The following is a 22681-nucleotide window of genomic DNA, read 5'->3' as shown; positions in this document are numbered from 1 at the left end:
CACATTGAAATCATCCACAAAAGCTTTCATGAAATTTGTCATAATCATAGAAGATTTCCTGCACCATTATCTAGAAGGTAGCTGGTGCATTCTTTAAACCAAACATCATGGCAGTTGCCACAAAGACACCTCATTTGGTGATAAAATCAATCTTTTTCCGGTCTTCTGGAGCTATCTTCACTTGGTTGTATCCTCTGAAGCCATCTAGGAAGGACTACATCTCTTTTCCGGCTACCTCATCCAACAAGGAGTCCAAGATGAAAGTGTTAATCCCATTTTGGATTAACAAACATGATCCTCCAATTGAGAACATTAATAAGTGTCATGGAACGGCACTATAAAAGTTGTACATGATTATGAGATGTTGGCCACCCAAGGCCTAGTTAAGTAAGTTTTGGGCACCCAAGTGTGAATAAGGGCCAAATGTATATAAGGCATTTTCTCAAATGAAAAGAGACAATCTCCTTTTGTGCTATAGAGAGCTCTTCTTTGTGTCTTGAGAGAGATTGAGAGAGAGAGAGAGCATTCTAGCATTGTGCCTCTTCTATGCTTGTATGATTCATGCTTGTGTGGGAGAGTGAGAGAGAGTGATTCATGCTTGTATGATTCATGCTTGTGTGGGAGAGTGAGAGAGAGTGATTAGCTTATGTATGCGACGATGTGAGCGACTCTACTGTGACAACGTGGAGGTGGAGCTTCGAGGTTTGGAGCTTAACAAGTGAGCTTGGAGGCCTCAAGGGACTCAAGTTCGAAGCATTGGTAAGTCCCCTACGATAGTTGTGATCTATTTCTCGTCCTTTAGGTGAATGCATTGAGTTCTCTCTTGGAGGTGTGGTAGCCCATAACACACTGTCACATAAGGCAATCACTCTCTCTCAGTGTTGCATAAGGCAATCACTCTCTCTCACCGTTGCATAAGACAATCACTCTCTCTCACTCTCCCACACAAGCATAGAAGAGGCACAATGCTAGAATGCTCTCTCCCTCAATCTCTCTCAAGACATAAAGAAGGGCTCTCTATAGCACAAAAAAGGATTGTGTCTTTTCATTATGAGAAAATGCCTTATATACATTTGGCCCTTATTCACACTTGGGTGCTCAAAACTTACTTAACTAGGCCTTGGGTAGCCAATATCTCATAATGTACAACTATTATAGTGCCGTTTCATGACACTTATTAATGTCCTCAATTGGAGGATCATGTTTATTAATCCAAAATGGGATTAACATCCCCCCCTTCCTAATGTAGGTTCTGTCCCCTCAGAGCCTGTTATCGAGGTCTAAAGACCTGGTCACCGAACTCATTTCGGTAGAAATTTCTTCATGATTGAAGCTTTCTGAGTGTGCGTCTGAACGATGAGTGGGAGCGACAAAATCATGTGTCCACCATGTCTTCGAACATGACATGCATGTAATCCGAAAGACATCTTAGACAATGGTAGTAGAGCATCATGCCCCTGTCAGATGGCCCTTGATTCATGTTGAACTTTAGTTGCTCAGTGTCATAGCCATCATAGGGCTCCTTAGGTTGATCAATCAAGACTACCAGCAATTTTAAAAATCTAACACTTGCCCCCACGATTGTTGCTGGGTACGCAATTATTCGCCATGCTTGTATCCATCTAAACAATTCTTTCCTTTGCTCCCGTATGTCTGGAAATGTCGCTGGCATGAAGATCGAAAAGTTGTAGCAGACATGGGAGTCACGCCGTTTGGCTTCCTGAAACTCCAGCGACGTCCATCTTCTCTTAATTGGCATGTATAATGGGTCAACCCGTGGTGTTGGTGGCGTGCACATATAGACCTCGCTGTACTCTGGAATTGTTAAGTACTCTTTCCGCCAGTTTGGTTGTATTCCAAAATATTCCAATTTGGGTTGCACCTCATCTATGACAATGGTGGCATAGTCGCCTCTTGTGTGTACAGGGTGAGCCTTCCTCCACCTGTTGCTGCTGTTGCGGAAGAAGTAGCTGATCATGAAGGTGACGATCCTGATTTCCAACAGGTCAGCTAATCGAGGATTTGCCAACTTTGTGTGCTTTGCCACATTTGGCCATAGTGTGCCCTCTCCAGCCAAGGAAAGTAATTCCTCTAAATTAGGGCGAGGTTCTTGTAGAGGGTATGGCACATGTTGAGATATGTGGTGCCAAAGAGCACAAGGAAGAGGTAGGGAGTGAGTCACATGAGCAAGAGAAGAAGCATGCACATTAGATAAAGGAATAGACTAAGGGTCTAATATCAAAGGTTGATTTGTATTGTCACTTGTAAAAGGTAAAGTCAATGGTCTAAAGGTGACACATGGAAAACACAAGGTTGCACATGTAGTGTGAGCATTAATGAACACATGGTTGGCACTAGGGTGCACAAAAAGTATGGATTATAGTCCTTCCTAAGACTATAAATATGGATGTATGAAATTTGATTATTACATTAATGGTTGGCACTAGGGTGCACAAAAAGCATGGATTATAGTCCTTCCTAAGACTATAAATATGGGTGTATGAAATTTAATTATTACAATGAGATTATGGAGTTTGTGCCTTAATCATTGTGTCATTGATTAATCTTTATCTTAATCTAGTATTAGCATTTTCTTAGTTTTTCATTATGGACTTAACCAGTTGCTATGAGCCACCCTAGATTCATGTATTCTAATAAAGGAGGCTTGCTTCTAGCTTAGAAGAAAATGTAGAGACCAGAAGAGATGCAAACCCAACACTGTGAGAAGAGCAGCATACGTGGCAACTAGCCAATAGAGAAGGAGCCAACAATTGTTTGGACAACTCTTTGTGGTGGTGGTAGGATTTCAGCAATGGTGCGGCTAAAGAGAAGTAGTGGGTGGTAAAATTTCAATATGCCAGCACAAGAAGTAGAGTGGTGGCCTTAAAGGCACACCCAACACAAGCAGTAGGCACTCTCGCAAGGTAGCAAGCTCGTGTTTCATTAACATAACAAACCCATCAACTTCACAAAGCTGATCGGTAAAGAAAAGTCACAGAACTCCGTCACCATACTATAGTGGACAACCTGCATAGAAAGAGGATCAACTTGAGGAGCATAGTGGGCAGCGCGGCGGCATCAAAGACGAACTAGAGCAGCTCTGCCTGCAGCAGCAGCAGAGGCAGTCGACAAAATAAAAAAGAGATAAACGTTGAAGACCACACAAAATTCTTTTAAATAATTATATATATATATATATGTATTCATTTTTTGTGTAAAAGAGCTCTCCTTAAGAGATGTTCGCATGGGGCAATCAAAAGACATGTGTATGGGTTTTCTATGCACTATTATCTCCATCAAAACCTTTGTAAATGCCGCCAATATGGGTAGGCAATTTCATGTAACGCTTAATGAAATGTGGCCAAATGAGCATGTAAAAATTCCGTCACTACCCAAGCCAACATTGTAATGGCCACCAAACGAGTAGGCCAAAAATCATTTGAAATGTTGTAACACTCGACCACCTGAGAGTAGCCAAAGATGCACCCAGGGGGAGTGAAAGATGCACCTAAGAGTAGCCAAGCCAAAGATGCACCCACCAGGGGGAGTGAAAAAACAAACTACTTCCAAGTAACCTCTGAGCTAGAGTGTGTCCAAGCCAAACAAGAGCCTCTGAGTCACCCAACAAAGTTAGAATTAAGGGGGGGGAAATAAAATTTGTAAACCTCACATCCAACCACCTTGAGTAGCCCAAATATTTGGCACCAAGGGGGGGTGTTAAGATATGTGGTGCCAAAGAGCACAAGGAAGAGGTAGGGAGTGAGTCACATGAGCAAGAGAAGAAGCATCCAACCACCTTGAGTATCCCAAATATTTGGCACCAAGGGGGGGTGTTAAGATATGTGGTGCCAAAGAGCACAAGGAAGAGGTAGGGAGTGAGTCACATGAGCAAGAGAAGAAGCATGCACATTAGATAAAGGAATAGACTAAGGGTCTAATATCAAAGGTTGATTTGTATTGTCACTTGTAAAAGGTGAAGTCAATGGTCAAAAGAGGTGACACATGGAAAACACAAGGTTGCACATGTAGTGTGAGCATTAATGAACACATGGTTGGCACTAGGGTGCACAAAAAGCATGGATTAGAGTCTTTCCCAAGACTATAAATATGGGTGTATGAAATTTGATTATTACAATGAGATTATGGAGTTTGTGCCTTACTCATTGTGTCATTAATTAATCTTTATCTTAATCTAGTATTAGCATTTTCTTAGTTTTTCATTATGGACTTAACCACTTGCTATGAGCCACCCTAGATTCATGTATTCTAACAGCACATTGTGCTACTTTGTTGGTGTGACCTCGGAGTAGGCTTTTGGCATAATCTATCGAGGTGGCTCAAATAGAGTGACTTGCATGAGGACCTTGAACATCAACTTTTGTTTTAAGAGAGGATTGCCAGCACGAATGAAGCCCTCGTACTCTACACCAGACAATGTTCCAAAATTGTGTCATCAATGAAGGCTTCAATATTATCATGGGGAATAGGATAGCGTACCTCTTGAGGGTGCCGTTAGAGAGACGGGTGAGGTGTCAGTATCTCCTTGAGGGTAAGAGGGTTAGTGGGAAAATCTATCTGCTGATAAGGAATGAAGGTAGAGAATATGCAGTCAGCTTGAGATGTGTTAGTAGGTGGTGTATTAGGATAGGGGTTAAGTATCTTACTAGCTCCATTAGAATAGATGGGGTAAATGGACTCTAAAGATGAGGACAAGGATTCTTCTTGACCCTGACCTATGCTAGGGGGTGGGTGGCTAGGCTTGTGAGATTTTATAAATTCTTGTAAGTCATGGATTTCCTTGGGATTTATAGTAGGATATTCAATGTGGGTAGCATCAAAATTGTAATGTACATTTATTGCCATTATTATTGTAGGGTCAACATCTCGTTCAATATTTTGCTTAATTAGGATTAGTTCACCTAGGCCTATGTCTTCAGATAGATTTATATCATACCTGAAGTAAAGAGAGGGTTAGTGTAGACAAAAATAGAGTGCAAGTTTGAGGAGGGACCCGAGGAGTTACTGGAAAAACTGACCCAACTCCGAGGCATGCTCAAGGAGTAGGCATGGGTCATCGATAGGCTCTGACGGCTGGCTTCTATCTTGGATCGCCACAACGGACATTCTAACTCTTGCAAGCGAGAGTCATTGTTGCTGAGGAGGTTTGATATTGCAGTTTCTCAAACCATCCTTGTAGCACCAACTCCTCGAATCTCTGGGTTACGTCCTCTTGGCCACGCTTGGCTGTTGCTTCTCTTCTTGAGCTTCGGTGATTCATTCGAGCCTTTCGGCAGCCAACCTCTGACTGTCTTGTAGGTGCTATATGTAAGTTGTGCCATTTCTTCTTGGTGGACCAATTCTTTCCTTCGCATTTCGACTTGACTTGCACTTATAGTGTCATTAAGTGTTCTTATCTTTTCTGCATGGGCCTTGTTCGATTGTTTTCTCTCTTGCTGTAAGTGAGTTGCCTTGTCCTCTGCTGCTTTTAGACTGGAGGATAGTTGTTGTATTTGGCATTGCAGCTCCTCTTCTTTGGCCCTGGCATTGTGTTGGAGCTCTTGTACTTGGTGGGCATGAAGTGTTGTGAGCTCATTGATATGGGTGACCTCCTTTTGAAGTTGCTCTCTTTAGCTTGTTCGAACTTTGTCTTGAGGTCTACATTTTCTTTGATTCTTTGTATATAATGGTTTGGTTGAGGACCATATTATTACTTTCCAGTGCTTTATATCTATTCTCTTGCTCCTCTGTGGCCTTCAAGCGTTTCATTATGGCATCTTTATGTGTGGCTTCAACTACTGCCAAGTGGTCCTTTAAGGTTTACACTTTTGAGTCGTTAACCTGCTTCCAAAGGGCAGTGTTATGATCATGGAGCATGTGTGTTGTCAGGAGGTGGCAACGCCAGAACTTGAGCTCATGTTCCCATAGTGCACTTGTGCTTGTGCCTTCTTTAAGTCCAGTTCAATAGCTCATCCAAACCTTCCATTGTCTCTTTTGCATGAATTGTTGATAGTCAAAATTTTGTGGGGAGGCCAGCTGGGGTATTCTTTCCTCATCTTCCAACCGCCTTCTTTTGCTTGGGCTTGATGGCTCTGCACTTCTTGGTCTTTTGCTCTTGCATCATTGTGGGCTGCTGGTTCAGGTACTTGAGCCATTGCAGCTTCAATGCCTTGTGGTTCCTCAGCCTGTACTGGTATTGATGCTGCTTGTTCAGGCGCTATCTTTATTTGGTGTGTCCGCTAGAGCTAAATCTTTAAGTGGGGATAGGTCCGTAAATATTAGCTGTTCCCGGCTCATCGGGGGAGTAACTTGCTGCATGGGCTCTTGTTTGGCTTGGCTGATTGTAGTTTCTTGCAATGCTTCTTGGTATGTTCAAATTTCCTATGCCACCTCTACCTATAATCTTTGTGATTCGGTAGCTATATCTGGGATGATCCCCCTCATTTTCTTCTCTGTCTTCTTCTTTCTCCCTTTCTTTATCTCCTTCATTATTGCCCGGGTCTCCATTAAGGCAGCTGGCCCCTCTTGCATGTCTTCAGCTGTCAGTGTTGGTTGCTCTGGTAGCAATACCAGTTATAGGTGCTCTGCTGGTTCCGGCTCTAGGAGAGGCCTTTTTGCCACATGATTAAGAACTTGGGTGACGGGTTGCAAATCTTGGACTGGTGAGCCTTCAAATAGTTCTCCATCTCTCTATGAATATAGTAGGCTCAGTCCTCCTCCTTCTCTTCATGTACTTTAGCAATTCTATTCAAAGGTGCCCTGTTGTATCTATCCACCGACTTGACGTGCATCATTAATGACATGGCTCTACATGCTATTTCTATGGCCTCATCATGGATATTCTCATACTCGGCCCATTGGAGTTGTAAGAACTCTTCTTTAGCATTGCGTCCAGAGACATTTTGTCGAATGCATGGGCATGGACTTTGACTGCTTGGTGGGAGCTAGAGAGCATCACGTATGAGCTCTTCCATGATCAGGAGAGCTGCTCTATAGTGCCATTAGCCTTTGTGATAGTGCCCCATTTGGTGCCTTTGTCATAGGTCTTGATGTATTCGGCACGCAGAGCTTTGTGTTGATGCTTCTTGGGAGTATTTGCGCCATTCTTCCCAAGCTTACCTTTTCCAACTTCGCCTTTACTTCAACCTCTTCCAGAACTTGGAGGCACTCTGGGCTGTGGTAATGTAGGGCCACCTTTCCATGGGCCGTTAGGGCTTCTTTGCTGATGATGGCCCCATGGAAGGCTTGGGCATATGGGCCCAAAAAATTTAGCTTCGAGACCCACACTGGTTTCTTTTTCTGACTTGTTGGGGAGCCTATGGCATTGGCTTGAGTGGCAGTTGGGGTCTCTACAGCTTTTGATTCCGAGGCCAACATCTGTACATGAACAGCACATCATTCTTTTGACTGGTGAGGTAGGTACCATTTCCTTTTTCCTTTTTTTTTGGTTAATGGGTAACCGGTTAGTTAAAATTAGAAATGTGTTAGTGTAGGAGTAATCACAAGGTGAGTTACTGGACAGGTGAAAGCTATGGCATGAAGGTGCAGAGGGTCTGAGTAATCTCATGAACCTGCAGGTTGTGAAGCTAGGTTCCATGAAGTTACAGTTACGTGAAGTGGGTTTCGTGAACCTATGAGGTTCTGTGAAGTACGGTTTCGTGAAGTGAGGTTCCGTGAGCCGATGAGGTTCCGTGAAGTGAGGTTCCATGAAACGGTGAGGTTTTGTGAAGTTAGGTTTCGTGAACCTGTGAGGTTTCGTGAAGTTAGGTTTTGTGAACTGGTGAGGTTTCGTGAAGTGAGGTTCCGTGAAGTGAGGTTCTGTGAAACGGTGAGGTTTTGTGAAGTGAGATTTCATGAAGTTAGGTTTCGTGAGCCAGTGAGGTTTCGTGAAGTGAGGTTCCGTGAAACCGATGACGTTTCGTGAAGTTAGGTTTCATGAAACGGTGAGGTTTCGTGAACCTGTAGTTTCATGAAACTGAGGTTTTGTGAAACTATAGTTTCGCGAAACTGAGGTTCCGTGAAACTACAGGGTGATAATCCTGTGAAACCTTAGTGAAGGTGCAGATTGTTATTGTATTGGTTTTCCTTTTTTTTCGTTATCAAAGATTGTGCTTCATGCAAGTGATGATAGCGTTAAGAAAGAATAACTATAACTCGGGTGTTATTTATGTATAACAATTATTATCGAGAAGATATTGATCATAACATGAAGATCAAAACATAAAAAGGGAAAAAGAATACGAAAAGGGAATGGACCAAGCTCCCACATCGATAGATGACAACTGATTATAGCACAAAAATCCAAGAGACGGACGATGCACAAGGATCACCAGCAGGAGCGCAAGCAAGAAGCAATGGTCACACAATGCAAAATGACAAGAAAGGAAAGAAATTTGATTTTATAATGCAGCTGTCGGACAAGGCGGTTGCCTTAATGAAGAAAACCACGTGGCATCTTTCGATTAGCCCATGAGAAATGATCATTTCACGGCGTGAACCTTTGTGAACTAGTTCACGGCATGAACTCTTTTGGGTTGGCTCATGACGTGAACTTTCTTAAACCAATTCACGGCGTGAACATTTTTGAATCGATTCACAACATGAACATTTTTGGATTATGAATGCACAAGATTGATACCTTCTATTTTTTCTTCATGCTCAAGCATTCAAACATGCACATAATAAGTGAATGATACCCTGCTTACCTTGTACCCATTGTGCAACCATTGGATACCTTCATTTTTTATTACCACGAAAACAAAGGTGACACCTTGGCACTTCTGGGTATTTGTTGATGCACTCATTTTAGTTCTATGTGGGAGTTTTTAATTCTTCCTTCCACCCAACTGAACAATGTTGTTACTAGGTCCTGTGGTTGAGGGCTTTTATCCGTGTCCCTTTGCTAAACTTCTTTGTTTCTACCTTTAGGTTCCTTGTTTAATTCTGTGACCGAAGTGGCTACTGTCATTGCTTTGGCAATTCCTAACCCATTTTGTTGAGTTGTCTTTTTCCTCCACACCAAGGTTGGTGAGGTTCCCACACATGGGTTAGGATTTGATGTTGTATGCTTTTACTACTCTTTCCTTTGTTACCAGAACTACTTGTGGTGTTGGCCACCACACTGAGTGGGGTTTGGGTACCCATATTGCCGTATTGCCTTAGTAGTATCCTTGTACTTGTAGTAAGTCTTTTCAGACCCATTGCTTATGGAAACCTTGTGGGCTATTAGTATGCTTGGAGTCCTGCCAATCTGTTTGTGTAAGCCAGGTCTGATTTTTTATTTCTTTGTGGATTTTTCTTACTGTCCCCATATTATTCATCTTCTCCTTCTTGTGGGGTTAGTTTTTAAGTTGAACCTTGGGCACCCACTTCTATGTACCCTAAGACTTTGGGTATTGTTTGTGTAAGTTTTATGGGACTGATGCTTGTTCTATTTTATGAGTTGATGTTACTGTATTCGATGTCGTTTTTTCATCAATCATTATCTGTTTCCCTCTATTTGTCATGCTTCATAATAAGGGTATGGACACAACCTTATCGCCCTCATTCAACAACGATGTCCTCTTTTCCCATTGGATATTGCATTTGCTAGCGCAAATCCAGGATCATCCTAGAATCATTTCCTCTTCCATGGAACCTACTACAGGCATGACAAACACCTTCCCAACCAAGGAATCATTTTTGATGGAAATGTTAACACTTAAAAATCCCTCAGCTCTCATAGTTATCAAGTGCACATTGCGTACTTGCGCATCAATGGGTTCAAGGCATGGTCTATCTAATGCTACTTAGGTTTCATACGAGATCAAGTTATGACTTGATCCCATATCTATTAGTGCAATGCTCGTTGCATGGCCTTTAGCTGTAGTAAGTCCCACTCTCGGGGGGTCCACTATATGGAAGCCCCTCCTACGACGTGCGTTCAAGCGGTATTTAAAAATCCCCTTATCTAAGAATTTTAAGCTAATAAAACTACCCCTTTTTCTTTATAAACTTACGGTTTTTTTTCCAAAGTACAATTAAAATACCCCACTTGTAATTGTATTTCTGTAAATTTACCCAATATTTTGGATTTAAAAAACCCCACCTAATGATCGCACGTGGTAGACTTACATATTTTGAGGTGCACCCCCCGAGGTCCCACTTTGAGTCGTGCTGGCTCAATGTTCAGTTCCTCTTCGTCCAAGAGAGTCAAGGAAGCCATGTTGACATGTAACAGTCTCTTCTCGAGTAATTTTTTAGCTTTGGCCTCCCTTGCCTTAGCCTCTTCTTGAGCTTGCTGGATTTTTTCCTTTGTGAGCTGTTTTTGTTGTTTTAAGAGATGTTTTTACAAGAGCATCTCTTGGGTCAGTGGTCCAAAATATTTTTTGAGTTTGCTTCCATTGACGTAACCATCCATCTATATGCTATTAATCTCAATTCGAACTGACCCTTGAGGTGTGATCTCAGACACTCGAAATGGTCCCAGGCCTTTGTATTTGAGTTTTTTTTCCTTGGTGCTTCCTACACCATACATAAGGACAAGATCCCCCGTTTCCAGTTCTTTTTGTTTCAGATTTTTGTCAAACCAATGCTTCCTGCATAGTCTCTTGACCCATGAGTCCATGCGATGCTATTAGCCTGGTCTCATCAAGCTTCTCTAAGTCAATTAGCCTTTCAGCTAATGCATTCTCCGCTGTCAGATGTTCTTGCACTACAATCCTTAAGCTCGAGACTAGGTATTCCATAGGTATTACTGCCTCAACACCATAAGCTAGACGAAAGGGAGTGTATCCCCTCGCTACCTTATATGATGTTCGATACGCCCAAGGTTTTTGTCAAGATAGTACACAAAATTTTGTTTGTACTCTTTGCTTGACCATTAGCTTGTGGATAATAAGGTGATGATTTTTATGGACCACTAAGAATCTCGCAAGTAAATGATCAATCACCTCATTAATAAAATGATCAATCACCTCATTAATAAAATGTGAGCTACGATCACTATAACTAATTCTAATGGGCAGTCGAACCTCAACATAATTTGCTCATATAAGAATTTTGTTGTTGTTCAAGGACCCCCTGCCCCCACACAGTAAGGATGACGATCGCCCTTAGTGGGTGGGGGCGGCACCAACTAATGGGGACCACTAAGGGCAACGGTCGCTCTTACTGGGTGGGGGGCCGCCCTTAGTGGGTCATGGTTCCCCATGAGGGGTGGGTGTAGTGGGTCATGGTACACTCTAATTGTTGGGGTCAAAGGCGCATTGCCTTTGCCCGGCCGCCCATGCCTTGGGTGGGTGCCCACTGATGATTGTACCTTATACATATATATACTATAGTGTGTATAGGGGGTTGCCTTGGGTGGGTGTCCACCACTGATGATTGTACCTTATACATATATATACTATAGTGTGTATAGGGGGTTGCCACTTTTTGAGGTCTCCCCACCCACAATCTGTGTGTTCCTCTTCTCCTTCATCTCCTCTCTCACACAGCACAGCATCTGCGCACACCCTGAGGTCCCTTCAAGTGGTATCAGAGCGTGGAGTGCAGCGTGTGCGCAACGCACGTGTGCGTGGTCGCGGCGGACGGACAGAGCTCACAGTGGAGCTTTGACAGACACGGATTGACATCTCCAATCACAGAGCAGAGCAATGAGTCTGTTGTGCATGATACTCCTATGCCAGATAGATAGGTAGAGCGGATTTGCTCTAGTGAGACACGACTGGAGGTAGTTGTGCGGGAGTCTATGCATGGAGAGTTAGAGCGGGAGTGCTCTAGTGAGTCACAGTAGGATGAGACGTCAGATATGGATGCTGAGACATTAGCTGTGATGCAGTCATTTCTTGAGATGCTCGAGATTGAGCATGATGCTATGTAGGATATATCTGCAGGTGCAGAGGTAGAGCGGGATTGCTCGAGTGAGACATAGCAGTTGTCAGAGTTTGTGCATACAGAGGTAGAGCGAGTATGCTCCCTATACAGACACAGATTGACAGGATTGACTTGACTGCTAGTATAGATGTTGATGTGGCATGTGTGACACAGTCTGGCTTTGATATGCTCATGCTAGAGGCTGATATGGTTATCTCAGGACATGTGGATCTAGTCCTTATGGATGTTAGGGAGGTGACGACCATCCCGGAGTCAGCTATTATGCAGTTATTCATCACTATGTTTGACAGTGAGCATGGAGATTCAGTTGTGCAGGATTTGTCTTCTAGTAGACACCTAGAGCAGCAAGCTTGCTCTGAGGTTGCACAGCAGGTTGATGCGTCTTTTGTGGACACTGAGGAGATGCATGGGGTTGACATGCCTAGTCAGCCAGAGATGCCTATTGCCAGGGACATTCATGTTGATGCATGTTCAGTATGGCTAGCAAGTTTAGCTAGTGTTGCATCAGCATTTGGTGGTATCATGTATGAGATGATCTCGAGACCGGATATAGCAGTTGCAGTGGGAGCATTATCAGTCTTTTGCTATGCATAACTCACCCACAGACTAGAAGACAAATCCTGCACAACTGAATCTCCATGCTCACTGTTAAACATAGTGATGATAATAGCTGACTCCGGGATGGTCGTCACCTCCCTGACATCCATAAGGACTGGATCCACATGTCCTGAGATAACCATATCAGCCTCTAGCATGAGCATATCAAAGTCAGACTGTGTCACACATGCCGCATCAACATCTATACTAGCAGTCAAGTCAATCCTGTCAATCTGTGTCTGTAGGGAGCATACCCGCTCTACCTCTGTATGTAGGGAGCATACCCGCTCTACCTCTGTATGCACAAACTCTGACAACTGCTGTGTCTCACTAGAGCAATCCCGCTCTACCTCTGCACCTGCAGATATATCCTGCATAGCATCATGCTCAATCTCGAGCATCTCAAGAAATGACTGCATCACAGCTAATGTCTCAGCATCCATATTTGACGTCTCATCCTACTGTGACTCACTAGAGCACTCCCGCTCTAACTCTCCATGCATAGACTCCCACACAACTACCTCCAGTCGTGTCTCACTAGAGCAAAACCGCTCTACCTGTCTATTTGGCATAGGAGTATCATGCACAATAGACTCATGCTCTGCTCTGTGACTAGCAAAGCATCTAAATCTATTCACCACCACTAGTGACTGCTCTAACACTGCAACCATAGAGCTATCGTGCTCTAATTATCTGTCTGAAGAAGATGCCTGCACAGCGAGCGAAGTGTCACGCTGCTCATCTGCAAAGTATACTCGCCTAGACTGCGAACATCTACATGGCAACGGATCAGAGACTACGGCATCTCTAACACCAAGAACGTGAAGAAGGGTCAAACGAGAACCACGACTGCCTCGTGCTATCACAAGTGAACCCCTCCGCACTATGTAAGACTCATTTGTCAAATGAACCTGGCACCCATGATCCCTGAGCTGCGAGATGGAGATCAAACTCCTACGAGAAGATGGCACATACTGAACATCATGGAGCACAAGCATACTCCCACTGGTAAACTGCAAATGAATCTCACCTACAACGTGAACATCATCCTGTCTCAGAGCAGAAAACATGCTAAACCACTCCCTGTGTGGAGTGACATGATGCATCGCACTACTGTCCAGCTGCCAATCGTGAGACAAAGTCCACTCAGCAGCAGTAAGCGAAACATCATGCATATAAGAGTGTCAACCACACTCATACTCTGAGCCAATGGAGTCCTCCACTGTCTCCAATGCCTAAAACAACGTCTCCTCATGTGCCCTGGTCTGCCCACAATGCCAGCAAACCACATGTCTACGCCTCTGAGATCTGCCTACTAATACATTGGCCTGTGTATCCAATGATGAACTGTCACTACAAGATGCCATAACTGATCGCACAATGAGTCCACAGATCAGCCCAAACGTGAGATAATGTGTCAATGAGCGTAAAGCTCCCACAGTGTCAATACATGAGTTGTAGCTGCTCTATCACAACACTGCAACCGTGAGCTAATCGCCAAGCTCGCACTGTGCAGTATCGATGCATACACGCACTAATCTCCCACTTGTAGAGAACACTGCATGCAAATCCTGAGTGCTACTTGCAATCGCAACCTCGATCGCATCAAAACTCCTGGGAAAATTTCACCAGAGTTCCAGCAGCAAAACGGCTATAAACCCAATAACCAAGTAACTGCCTGTAAGCTCAAAACCATGAGCATTCAATACGCATCAAAATCTGCACTCAAACATGCACAAAACTCTGCAAATCTATGTCCACAACTGAGCTAAACCAAGCTCACACAGTACCTGTCTCTGAGCGTAACTCAAGCTCATGCACATAGATATCCACAGTCACATACATGCGAGCAACAGAGCTCAAAATGTATGCCAATCCGGAACGCAAAAAAAAGACCTATGATGACTAAAATCTGCTCACGTAGAGCATATGCACACAAAACGAGACCTACGAATGCTCACAAAAGAGCAATGTGTACCGCAATCATATACATGAGTCGAAGCCTGTAGAGAAAATCTGTAACTGGAGAGAACACGCACATACGCTCAATGCATATACCGCATCAAGCAAGATCACTGACAAACCCTGTCAGTCATGCGTACCACACAAACATACATGTGATTGCTTAAAGCATGCCAATGAGCATAGCCGCCGAATGGCTACACTCGCCCTGCAACCTGGAAGAGCAGAAAACAAGTATAATGCAAGTATTGCATACATACTTGCAGGACGTGTGTGGTATGTCTGGTGGTGTATGGACTTACACGGGAGCAGGATAGCCGGATGCACACGATTATAGACCATCTGTGGGCATTGGGGATGAGTGTGGTTCTCACTCATCAGTCTTGTACATTAGTCATTAGACTAGGTTCTCTTATTTAGCGGCACATTCGTCTCTGAGTGGGAGGTTGTTGGGGTCAGAGGCGCATTGCCTTTGCCCGGCCGCCCATGCCTTGGGCGGGCGCCCACCACTGATGATTGTACCTTATACATATATATACTATAGTGTGTATAGGGGGTTGCCACTTTTTGAGATCTCCCCACCCACATTCTGTGTGTTCCTCTTCTCCTTCATCTCCTCTCTCGCACAACACAACATCCGCGCACACTTCGAGGTCCCTTCACTAATGTCTCTCTCTCTCTCTCTCTCTCTCTCTCTCTCTCTCTCTCTCTCTCTCTCTCTCTCTCTCTCTCTCTCTCTCTCTCTCTCTCTCTCTCTCTCTCTCTCTCTCTCTCTCTCTCTCTCTCTCTCGATAAATTAATTTATCAATCCCACGTATGATGCTTGACTCCATGGGGTGATGGAAGGGCATTGTTCTCGTCACATTGACTTGGCATTCTCTTATGCTAGGAAATTATGCCTAAACTACCCACTCTTTCCAAGCACATCTTTGCTTGGGGTTAAAATCATTTGCTTAAGTAAGAACTATACTCTTTACTTGAAATAAAAATGGATAGAATCATAAAAAGAGATGGTAGGAAGATTATAGCTTAAATTGGGATCACAGAAGACATATAAAGGTTATGCAATCATTATATGAGAGTTAGTTATAGAATAATCATTATATAGTAGCATTAATTATATAGTATAATTATTGAAAACGAATTTTAGATTTTGTGTATTAATGACATTATTTATAATGATTATTTTTAAAAAATGAGTGTAATTTTTAATATTTTTTCTAATATGTATAGAATTAGTGTTTAGATTTTGAATTCGTTGTCATTAGTTTGTTGTGTGTTTGTGAGATAGTTTTCTAAGAGCTTGTGTGTTTGTGAGCTGGTTTTCTGAGAGCTTTTCTTGCCATTGGAGAACACTTCTTTTCACATTTTTGTGGAAGGTTTGGAGAGTGATCCTATTGTTAGAACTGTACAGGGTCATTTTTATGTTACTAAAACTGATGATTTTGATGGAATATTATGTCCTCACTCTGGATTGAAAGTTTTTGCAATCAAACCACAAGATGATGGTATAGCCCATCTTATACCTATCCAGTCAGCTAGACCCGCTGAGAGGAACCATGTTATATCTTTGATAACAATATAACAACAGAATACCTTGTTATTTTAATAATAGGAGAGTTAAGTAACACTACAACAAGCACCCCAAAAGAAGTCATTATTGACCTTACAATAGGAGATTCTCCCACAGGTACACCACTTCAGAAGAGTGTGGTCAAATACTTATTGTCTAAGGAATCTCATGCTGGTGCTCTTCATAGATTGTTATTAGCAAAAGCACACATATTGAGAAAGTAGAAGAGATACCTTAAATCTTTAATGGTAATGTGGCTTTTGAATTGCCGAACGTACAAGATCCTTTAGCCTCTCCAATCCAAGGAATGTAGCAAGCACATGATCAAGAAAAACAATAGAGTATATAAAAATACATTCTTCTATCTATGTTGAGACAAAATAATAATACTATATCCTCCAAATGTGGAAGCAGAACTATGAATGGCACACATCATGGATTGGTAAGCTTATTGTCTTGGCTTAATTTTAGTAAACTTTGATTTATAAGAGTATTTATTGGAGCTTTGTAATTTTTCACATAATAGGTAAGCTCACGCAGAAACTTCCCTCTCTGGGCTTAACAATGGATGGATATGGATCATTAGCTTGTTTCTATTGCAAGAACAAACCTGTATGTAGAAGAATGTGTGTTTCTACGGTGTACTATTGTATGCCTGTTGATCCACATATGTTGAGATTGATGATACATCAAGGGGAACATTTGCATGAGGTGCAAAGGGGCACATCAAGGCAAGCATTGCAAAAGATAAGAGAACTTGTGTAAGAGGCAATTTCAAAGGTGGCTACAAGTGGTCTAAGGAAGGTACGAATGGATATCACCACCAAAACAACTCGTATTGGATGCAATTGTCAGGAAGCATACGAAGGATGAATCAAATATTAGCAACATGGAGATGTCACTTTTATTGGAACACATGCATCTCCTAAATTAATGTCTAAGGTAATGTTCATTCCATATTAATTTTAATTGTTTGGTAATTCTTTGTGAATGAACGTTAACATAGTTTGTTAAGTTGTCCAATTCTCTTGTAGATTGAGGAGGATGGTGCATGCTTCTAGGATCAACGGTTTAGTGCAAGGAGAAGAGCCAAGTATCCTAGAATTGAAGAGACAGTGCGCTTTTGAGTTCTTCCATGGTAATCATTTAACTAGGCAAGATTTCAATGAGTCAGACCGGTGTTATGTGTTTAAAATGTCAACCATAGGGCATGCATCGGTTGGTGAACCGTATGTGCCAAACAGGAGATGGGGATTTAAGGAAGGCTTCGGTTTATTTTGATCACGTTAGGCGTGTGCAAGGATGGATAACAATGGCTTCACATGTATATGATCCAAGGTACAGTTTGGTCTTGTAAAGTTCTAAAAAAAATTATCTTGTTTTTAGTACTTTTCCAATTGTCGTATGATGGCATGCAACTTGCAAGAGATCATGACAATTGCAGCTTGCGAAATGAAAGAGGAGGACACATTGGCACAAGTGCTTTTCTGGGAGATGATTAACAATGTTGTGGTCGAAGGCTTCATGTCTAATGAGGCTGGAGCCAACTGGAGGGCAGTTAGGATAGTCTATAGTAATGGACCAGAGAATATAGTTGTGTCATCTATGTCAGATTTAGTCAACATTCAATCAAGTGGGAGGTTAGTAGAGAGTTGCTGAGTGGTTCAGCAGAAGGTTAGTAGAGAGTTTTTGAGTGGTTCAGTAGGGGTCTGAGGTGAGGTACTTGAGGTTTTTGGATGCTAGAGGAAATTCTATAGGGTTGGAGGATAAAATTTGACAGTGGTTAAGCAATAGGGAACTGAATCAAGTTACAGTCAGATTGCAATCAGTAGGTGTCAGCAAACAGCTAGGGTTGATTTAGGTCAGAAGGGTGTCAAATGGAGGTCGGCCAGGCCATCCGCAAATTGGACCCTTTAGGACCTTAGTATACTGGCCTCTAAAAATGGACTTTACATGTGGACTAAGCTGAACATTTAGTTTCTTTTGGACTCATTTTCAGCCCTTATTCACTTGATTATTGTTCCTGGATAAAGTATTAGTTTGGAGCAAGCACTTGGGTAGCAGCAGCCCTTACTTGGCCCTATAGCCCTACTTCAGCAAAGTTAGCATATTGCCTATAGGAAGAGAATATAAGTTGGTTAAAAATGAGCTGGCAGGAAGAGAATATGAGCTAGTTAAAAACCCTTCTTCAAGGGGTAGGAAAGTCTTTGTTTGACTCTAGTGAGCCAACTAGGAATCTTTCCATGGAGCTGAGTTTATCGAGTTTCCAGTTACACTTTAGACTTAGTACTTGTCTAGTTTAGTTCAACTCTGACATCATTGGTCTAGCTGCTATTTTTAGTAAATTTGAGAAAAAAACTAATAACTGACTAGACTAAGCCTTTTTGAGTTTTAGACTCGTTCGGGCACACTTTTATTAATACACCTGAGAAGTGGTAGATCGCTGACTCTTTGAGAAGCAAATTAGACAAAGCTTCGCACGCTCCTACGGCAAGTAACAGTGCAAGAAAGAACCAATTAAAATAAGCTCTTCTAGGGCCTTAACTAACCTTTGGAGATATTAGTGAGTTGGATCACCTTTCCTTCTCAAGGGACGTTTCTTGGTTCCATGAACCCATTCTTAAAATCTCTAGGGAACGCTTGAATCCTTTCCTTGAGATCCCTCATGAGCCTGCTCGGAAAACTCTGAGTGAACCAATGCCACGTGATTGGGCAAGAGTCCTAGAGGACACAACAATATTGAAGAGACACTACATGGCTTCCTTAAGCAAGCATGTGTATATGGCTGAATCCCACATGGTCTTTAATCTAGTACCTTGTGAAGGATCTTGCAATGTAAACCCCTTGAATCCCGTAGTTTTCAAGATTGAAAATCCAGATTTGGGATTCTATTTTTACATAGATGTTTGGGAGAACAGGTATCTTCCTTGTGAAGAACCTGAAATCAAGTAAGTCAAGTTGAGCTTAGCCAAAGCTCGTGAATTCTCCATGATACCCAACTCTGTGCCAACGAAATTAGGATTTGGTGAGTCATTACCTGGAAACTAGTAAAGGTAAAAAAGTCATGCAAGAGGCACAATCCAAAGGCACTGGGGTATTGGTGCTACTAGTGGATTTCCAGAGTTTACATACACTCCTGGATGCATCAACCCTGAATATGCATCTACACTACCAGCAGTTAACGAAATGGTAAGAGAAGAGGGAATTCGCATCGAGGGAGATAAGGGACCTATTCCATACTCTTATGTTCACACAACGGTACCTCCTTTCTCATATGGTGAGTTTACCTTTGCCCCTACCTTTGCAGCTAGCACGAGACTACCTATCACATCTGGACCAATCCATATGGCTCAACCTATTAGGAGTGGGAATGTAGATCCTACACTACCCTAAGAGTCCACATTGCTCAAATGGGTGGTTTTCAAACTATGGTTGTACATGCGCGAGAGGGACTAGATGCCCCAGTTTCAGTGACACAGGTGATGCCCATGGTCATATTGAAACTTTCGAGCAAGTAAATGAAGAATTGAGTGTAAATGACGATCTTACAAAGATCGGAGCATTTGGCTTCACACTTGAACAAGGTGCAACTAAATGGTTTTTGGACTTTGGAACCAGAGAGCAAGGCCACCTATGAGGACTTGAAACAGTCCTTCCTTATTGCTTGTGCAAAAATTGGAGCCAAATGGAGTTTTGTTAATAAATTGAACAGTCTAATGCAAAAGGATGGTGAATCTGTAAGGGAATATATTAACCGAGCAAAGAACTTGTATAATTGTTGTGAGCCTAAGGAAAGGCCAAGCCAGACCCGGTTGATCTCTTTATTCTAGGAAGCAAAAGGATGGTGAATTTGTGAGGGAATATATCAATCGAGAAAAGTATTTGTATAACCGTTGTGAGCCTGAGGAAAGGCCTAGCCAGACCCAGTTAATCTCTTTATTCCAGGAAGAAAAAGGATGGTGGATCTGTGAGGGAATATATCAACCAAGCAGAGTACTTGTATAACCGTTTGTGAGCCTAAGGAAGGGCCCAGCTAGAGACCGGGTTGATCTCTTTATTCCACGAAGGTTTATAGAGCAAGAAGCTTCATGATGCCCTCTACGCTCGAAGACATAGGACGTTCAATGAATGTGCCTTAGTAGATGCCATTGATTATGATGACAATTTAATGGGACCTCCAAAGGAGGTTAATGGTTATGAAGCATCATTCAAGACTCCTTCTAGAAGTGGATCTCAAAGCCATAAAACTGATGAAAAGAAGGACGATGCAGATTTGGTTGGACGACGACTGATGAAGAAACTCAAGGATGAGTTTAAACTAGTCCCGAAAGAGATGGGCAATCTCAGTCCAGTCTTGTCACCACAACTAGCTAAGACTATATTAGGGAGTTTGGGAAAATCCCATTACTTTGGGAATTTTATTTTCAATATACTTTTTGGTGCATCAGTATGCCAAATCCAAAGTTGTCTCCTCGAAGAATGTAGATTTAGAACCTACTCTTCAATAGATTTCCAACAATAAGATGAGCTGGTTTTCGATAAAAGCTTAAAAGGGTTCACCGCACCCCCATTTTTCTTATCTTGAAAAATGGGAATTGGGATTTTCCCAAACTCTCTAATATGATCTTAGTTCCTCCTAGGGTGACCCCAATGCATCAAATGGTGGCAGATCCGGAAAGTGATACGGAGAACATTACCATGGAACCAAGCTACAATTCTCTTGTTGAAATTTCAAAAAACAAGGATTACCTGGTCATGCCTCCTAGCTATACCATGGTTAACTCCGAGGAGTATACCACCTTGTTAAATATGATTACAACCAACAAAAGCAAGGACATTAACTCCTTGACTTGGAGAGCTCCACTCTCTTGCTATGCTTGTGGAGGTCCACATATAAAAGCCAAATGTCCTAACATAGCATATAAGGATGCTCCTATAGTTGCTACTCCTACTCCTTTGGAGAGGTGGTGTCTAGGGTGCGGAGTAGATCACCTACTCAAGGATTACCCCTACAAAACAGAACAGTCCGCTAGTGCTAGCAATCATTCGGGGTAGACTACTGGATTGAATATGATGAGTGTAATCCAAAATTGAGATGCTGAACATTTTGTTCTATGTCCTATCCATGCTGTGACTACAAGGGCTCAAGCCCAGAATGCTAAAACTGGGGATATGGAAACTTCAACTTCCAAGAGTGCTAAGAGAAGAATGACTAAGAAAAAGAAATCCATAACGGTTCGCAATGGAAAAGACAAAGTAAAGATTACAGATGGAACACGTTCATCATTCAGTGAGTCTCTTCCTTTGATCCTTGAGGATGAGGACTTGTGGTTTGTGAAAAGATCAATGGAGAATAGCTTTGAGGCTGACCCTCAAAATCTCTCTAAGAATCTTGAGCAATACCTGAATCCTATTAAGGAAAAAGAATAAATTGCTGAAGCCATTGAGATGGTTCAAAAGACTCAACAAGAGTTGGAAAGTGTTTATGGACCAATCAAGGCTCAAAACCGATTTCTCCACCTCCACTATCTGTCATTCCAGAGTCAAGAAATGAAGTCTTGTATAAGGATGATGATGAGGACCAAATCAAGGCTCCAAAACCGATTCCTCCACCTCCACTATCTGTCATTCAAGAGTCAAGAAGTGAAGTCTTGCAACGTTGATATTTCCAAACTCTGAGGAGTTAAACCTCTTTGAATTGTCCAATGACAGTAATGTTGAAGAAATGCCATTGGGAAATACACAAGGACAAGTTGAAAATTTGATAAACCCTATTCCGAATCATCAAGATCAGCCAGAGTCTCATGATTTTTGGTTGAAGCTTAGAAATAGATCTCCTCCAAGATCTAGATTTCCCTCTATCATCAACACCACTGAACCTCTCGAAGGGTCAATAAAAGGATATATTCCTATGCTTCCTAATTACCTAGAGAGTGGTGAGAAATCTTAGGATGGGTGTGGAAAAGAAAGAGGATTCCCACCAGTGAGACAGGGCAAGATTTATGAGATTTCTAAGGCTTGTTAGAAAGGTGGAAAATGCAAAATAGCGTAGGACATTTAACATGTTGCAATCCCTCTTGTCAACACCTATCAAGATGACATTGGGGGGATTTTTACAAGGAAACCCTACCTTGTGGGGGTCTGTACAACATTGGTTAAAGAAAAAAGGCCTAATTGATTCCTTGGACATGGATTCTAAGGGAGAATTTGATATTGATAGGTATGATAATTTCAACTCTCGTGATGACTAGAGTATTCGTGAGGTACCCATCAACAAACTCGTGTAGTATTAATATTATGAGAAGGAGAGGATACTCATTCAACCATTCCTATTTCCTACAAAGGAATTCAAGTCTCTGCCATCCTTGATGGTGGAGCTGATGTTAGTATCGCAAACTGAAGCATGTTGGATGAGATGGGGTGAACCTCCTTGAGAACCTACAGGTGTATCGGTCAAGATGGTTAATGGCTCTATTGACAAGCCTCTTAGTGGTAAGATCAGTTGCATGACTATGGATACCTATAGTATGTGCTTTTCCCATACATTTGTAATCATGGATTTCCAACATCCTACCAATTACAGTGTAATATTGGGAAGACCATTTATGAGGCAATTATGAATGATACATGACTGGGGTATGAACTATATTTACCTCTAAAAGAATGAACAAATCA

The sequence above is a fragment of the Cibotium barometz genome, chromosome 14 (genome assembly GCF_041138505.1).
Source record: "Cibotium barometz isolate CiBa-2024 chromosome 14, ASM4113850v1, whole genome shotgun sequence".
NCBI classification, from domain to species: domain Eukaryota; kingdom Viridiplantae; phylum Streptophyta; class Polypodiopsida; order Cyatheales; family Cibotiaceae; genus Cibotium; species Cibotium barometz.
This window is presented reverse-complemented; position numbering follows the sequence as displayed.